A 5,589-nucleotide genomic window follows, 5' to 3' on the forward strand; every position below is an offset into this window, starting at 1 on the left:
GGAAAGATACAAGGAAGGAAATTGCTGGAACAGAGGCAGAAAGGGATGTGGCATTATCTCTTTCCCAGGGAATGAGATGAAACCACATGAGAATGGAACAAAAGAGAAGGGAAATTCAGAAATATCATTTCCTAGAGGTCTGATGGGCGGACCAGAAGGGTTTTCTTTGCCACTGACCTCCATGTCACTTAACCCTTACACATACCAGGGTCCCAGGCCTTTGAGAAGAGTACTCAGGTCTCTAGGTGAATGTTTCCTGTGGGCCAGAGACCTCTGTTCTTGCCATTGGCCTGTCCAATCCTGGACTCTGCTGATGATCCATAACCCTTGGCCCCTTTTCTAGTTAGTGCTCTTTCACTTTTTAGAGATTTTCTTATAGCCAGAGCTTTATGATCCCTTTGAGATTTTCGCTGTGTCCTTGGACATGGCCAGGGTATGATAGAGTGAGGCACCAGAAATGAGCAGTCAAAACTCCCTGAGAGTATTTTATCCTCCATATTACACATTACTTAGAAATTAATTACAAAGGGGAGAATGTACCTTTACAAATGAGAGCTAGGGCCATCACCACCTTACCCAAGCGACCACAGTTAGCATCTTCAATCCTGGACTGACCTAACACTCTGTGCCCGTCACTATATGATGGTGCAGTAAGAAGTACTCAGCCTCATCTATGTGACATACTTAGCATAGGAAACAGACCCTAAACCAGCAATAGTATATAGGAAAACCAACCTGGACTCAAAAATCGAGAATTCCATCAATGACCAAAAATCAAACAAAACAATAGGTAGGAAACCATGCTAGATTTAAAGATTAAAGGAGATCAAGGAAATTTCAATAAAGCAGGAAAGTTTCCTAGACACGTTATGAAGATATAGAGCAGCTGAAATCAAATCAGACACACTTAAGTGTAATTCATTCTTGGATTGGCATAAGAGCAATAAAATTTAGTAAAAACCATTTTCTATTTGCAGGAAAACTGAAGCTGCTGTTATTTGCCAGCTTTCATTTCACCTTTTGCTGCTAGATGCCACTTTTTTTTCTTTTTTTTTTTTTGGCACTGTATCAACGTCAATAATAGATTTAAGAGTACTCACAATTTCGCAAGCCACAAAATGTTTAAGATCATTTGGAACTTCTTGCGTTGCCTCTGGTTTTCCACTTTCCTGAGCCCGATGTCCCATAGAATGCTCAGCGCAGGTTGGGAAGTAAATAGAATGTAAACTCTCTCCCTCATGTACCACTGGCTTCCAGTCCATTTCCTTGAGTGGTCTGGTCTTAGGCTTTGGGGAGATTACTTAGAGATTTACACAGGTGGAGAATGAACTTGGCCCAGAGATTGGGGCTTTACTTTTCATTCTTAGGGATTTTAGCCAAATCCAAAGAAGATCTGAAAGAAAACAGTGGTTCCAAACAGGCAGTTCTCACTGAAGAATTAGCATCATAAACTTTCTTCCTGTTCCTCAGGGAAGTGCCATGCCAGTTCTAGACCCGTGTCTGGCTCTGGAAAATAATCCATGTATGAGCTACCAAGAAGTCCGGCCTTGTAAGCAAATGACAGATACTGAGGAAACTGCATATATCTGCCAAAGAATCTTTGTTTCAAATAAATTGCATTTTAATGATTATGCAAATTATGAGATGGAAGGCATAGACTTGAGCCAGGTTCTGTGTGTTGAAGTTCTAAGTGAAGGTCAGTAGTGCTTCCGAGCGTATATGTTGACCCTGTCCTTGCTGGTGTAATGTTGGAGCTACCTTGACTGGCCTGTCAGCTCAAGTATAGTGTTATGAGAAAAAATTGTTTTGAATAAGTCCATTGTCAGGTCACGGGGATTTAGTTGGTTAAACATGTAGTGATCACGTACCCTGGCAAGGCTTTGTGCTGCACTGTGGATGAGTCAAGGGTGAGTAAGACTCCCTGTGGACAGTGAGCTCCAGGACAACAAGGGAAATAAAAATGCACCCCCTCCCCCCAAAAATCTGCAGTCGTAGAAATTGGAGGCTGGAAGGCATCTCAAAAGATTATCCCCATCTCTACCATCAATCAGCAAGATGGAGAAGCAGGCTGGGTGTCAAAAGCACTGAGTTCTAGTCCCCCATTGTGAACTGAAGCAGGTTTCTTACCCTTCTTGGGTTTTAGTTAACTCATTTCTAAAATAAAGAGGTTGGATTAAACAGCCTCTAAGCTGCTCCCTCTTTGTGCCTTCATAGTATATTACGATTTGTCTATGATGAGCTCCTCTATTAGATTTTCTCCTTGAAGCCAAAGATTATGTCTTCTATATTTTTTTTTTGCCTCGAGTTCCAAGCACAATGTCTGGTATACAGTAATTTCTCAGTAATCTCTGTTGGATGAATACAATGAATGAATGGCTCTACATGTATTCCCAAACCTAAAATTCTGGTCTGTGGGACAGCGGTTGCCCGAGGCTGATTTCGAAGATCATGGGGAAAGATGTTCCCATTTTCCCTTCACAACCAGTTGTTATGTCCTGCCATCCTTTCTATTTCCACTTAATAAGTTATCTTCCCAGCTCCTTTCCAGTACCTCTTATAAATAACAGCAGGATTCAAGCACCTCGCTCAGGGTGGCCAGATAGAGCGGTGTTCTTGCTACAAAACTAATCAAATGGATTGGGTGAGTCTGAGTCAAATCAAATCTGTTGGGTGAATCCGAGTCCAGGCTCTTGGGGCTGGAGCAGAGAAAACGCGTTAATGTAATATCTTTGTGAAGGACTCAACAGCATGGAGTTTGTCATTTAGTTGCAATCAGTTTTGTTAAACTTAACATTTCTGTAGCTAAAGAGAAGCAGAATATAGTTCTCGCAACTTATCAGTGTAAACTTTGAATTCAGAGAGGAAAAAGACAACTGTCATTTTGCCTTTTTTGTCCCTTTTTTTTCTGAGTTTCTGAACCTTTTCCATATGAGTGTCTGGTGTTGGTATAGGTCAGTGGGCTTGGTGGAAAGGGAATTGAAAATAATTGCTGATTGATGGATAACTGGGCATAATACAAAAGAAATAAGAGTCTAGTAAGAGTCTCTTTCACCAGTATGCCTACTGCACTCAGCCGGCCATACTGTCTCGTGGGAAGCCAGCTGGTTTGACAAAGGCTGTGCTCCTCACATGGAACTTACGGCAGTAAGGTCAAGAGAGTGGTGTGACATTCAGGAGGAGGTGGTTGAAATGTCATTGTTGCATTGAGAACATCTTGGCAACAATATTCTGCACATGTCTGATAGAACATTCTGGGTGTAATCTGTGAGTAAGCCACCACATGGTGTATTTCTTTGGACTTTGACCTGCAACAGGTGGATGGGAATTCTCTTGAATGAAGGCCTGTGGTCCTCTGTGACATTGCTCACCACACTTTAGAACCAAGACCAGAAAATCCACAGCTGGTGACAGGGTAGTCTGCTCAAGCCAGCTTTCTGGCCATACCTTGCCTTTATGGCTTAGGATCCAGAACAAAGAGCAGTCGGTGGTGCCTGAAGCTGCACTAGGTCCTGCTGACAGCAGAGAGGTCTCCAAAGGAATTCTGGCCTCCCGCTCTCCACAGCTTTTCAGTCTACACAGCTGCCCAGTGCCCATGGGAACCCAGCATTGATTTACTTGCTAACTAGCCACAGTTTTTAGAAAGAGAAGTGCCACTGCGGTGCCCTCTGCAGTGCCCTCTGCACTGTACCTTCACGGCATGGAGAGCCAGCAGCCCCGCCCAGCAGCTGGTTCTTTCTTGCCTGCCCCAGCTTTCCCGAAAGCCTGCGCGATGAACCTACCAGCAGAGAACGAGCCAAGGTCCTGGTGATTCTGCCTTCCTGAAAACTGCTGGAGACGGAAGACTGAATGATGCCACTGAAGCCTCATGTCAGGGCAGGAGAGTGACTGTGAGAGCTCGAAAGCCTGCAGGGATCCCACATACCAGGGTCCAGGAGGAAAGTGCTGGTCTCAGTTATGATGAGCTTGCATGTGTTCTGGCTGCCACTGTAACTGTCATTCCCTTTGATTTAGCCTCAAATAAAAGACAGGTAGTTTTGCTTTGAAGACTGTCGAATTAGGAAATCATAAACCATGTTAATGATCCAGTGAAGCTTTCCCTTAAAGCTAAATAGCACAGGTGAACAAGGCAAAGGGGGATTATGGCTTTTTGCCTTTTCTAGAACCCTCTTGACTGCTATGCAGCAAAAAATCTCTCTCTCATAGACTTCTGAAAATGACTTCTGGAAAAGGTATATGATCTGGGAATACCATCAGAGCTGTAGGCTGAGGGACAGAGATGGTGTCCACAACCTTTGCTGCTGCATAGATAAAATGGGGACCCCTGGGTGGTCGAGAGCTGCTTGGTAAATACACATAGAAATTACTCTCTTAGAATTCCCCAGTTTAAAAGTGTTCTGAACACTTTTTATCCTACAGAGATCTGATTCTCTCCCACAAATTTGTTCTGTGATCCAGGTGACATTGTTGGCTTTACCAAGTGCCCACTGTTTGCAGAACTATATCCATGTTCTCTACAGAGATTTGGAGTGTCCTCAGAGAAAGCATGCATGCCCAAGGAAAATTATTTTTCTCCTCAATATCTTAGTTAGATCCCCTCAAAGTAGAACCTCAGATAAGACGCTGAGTGCAGGTGGGTTATTCGGGAATCCATCCTGGGAAGCAGGGTGAGGGGTTGGAACGAGTTAGGGAAGGAGGAAAAGCTAGTACAAGAGTGCACATCAAAAGCCACAAGGGCTCGATCCACCAGAACTTTTTAGAAGCATTCAGAGTACCTCCCAAAATTGTCCGTGTGAGGACAGGAGGCTGGGCCATTTAGTCACCATTTAAATGAGGGTGGCCCCACTAGCACGAACTCTACCATGTCTAGGCAGTGCTGTGACATGCAGGCAGGGTCAAAGAAGGCCCTGAAGCCGGAAATGGAAAGCCTCCAGGTGTGCGTGCTTTTGGCAGGATGCTGTCAGCAGTGACTCGGAGCTTGCTCAGAATTGACCTGTGCAGGGACAGCTGAAATGAGAGTCCTCAAGCATCTGTCAGGGAAAGGATTCCGTGCTATAATAGGAAAAGAAGGGGATGTGATAGAAATATCACCAGGAGATAGCTTCCTAGAGGAAGTGGTTTCTAAGCTGAGACAAGACCAGATGAATGGGAGGGAGGCAGGTAGAGGTGAAGTGCAAGTTCAGAACTGTATAGATGGAGCGTAGATTGCAAGAGTAGGTATGGTGAGAAAAGATCGGGAAAAACTTTGCAAGTTAAGGAGTTTAGACTTATAAGAGCAATAGAGGTTCAGGAAGATACATTTAAGCAGTAAGACGTGATAAGCTTTGTGGTTTAGAAAATACACTCTAATGGCAACATGTAGAATAGATGCCAGGATGGAGCAGTGAGTAAGGGTGGGACAAAACAGACATCAGGGAGACCAGTGAAGAGGCTACTGAATTATCCAGATGAGAGATTATAACAATGAGAACCAAGGCAGTAGCAGTGAGGCAGGTGAGAAGTGAAAAGATTTGAGACACATTAGGTTTCTAAATCCCCACTGATGCTCTGCTCCTGGTAAATATTTGTGTGTGTGTGTGTGTGTGTGTGTGT

At 44.0% G+C, this 5,589-nt stretch overlaps 1 protein-coding gene and 1 long non-coding RNA gene across 5 annotated transcripts in view; one reads left to right on the top strand and one right to left on the bottom strand.

Moving 5' to 3' along the window:
- LOC112477323 overlaps positions 1-2,261 on the bottom strand; it is a 15,788-nt gene extending 13,527 nt beyond the window's left edge. The window contains exon 1 of the long non-coding RNA XR_003045393.1: positions 1,101-2,261. This is a non-coding gene — a long non-coding RNA (uncharacterized LOC112477323). The remainder of the gene's footprint in view (positions 1-1,100) is intronic.
- Positions 1-5,589, top strand: part of CFDP1 (craniofacial development protein 1) — a 99,564-nt gene that overhangs the window by 82,662 nt on the left and 11,313 nt on the right. The window lies entirely within an intron of this gene.

The sequence above is a fragment of the Pteropus alecto genome, unplaced genomic scaffold (assembly GCF_000325575.1).
Source record: "Pteropus alecto unplaced genomic scaffold, ASM32557v1 scaffold123, whole genome shotgun sequence".
In the NCBI taxonomy this organism is placed as follows: Eukaryota; Metazoa; Chordata; class Mammalia; order Chiroptera; family Pteropodidae; genus Pteropus; species Pteropus alecto.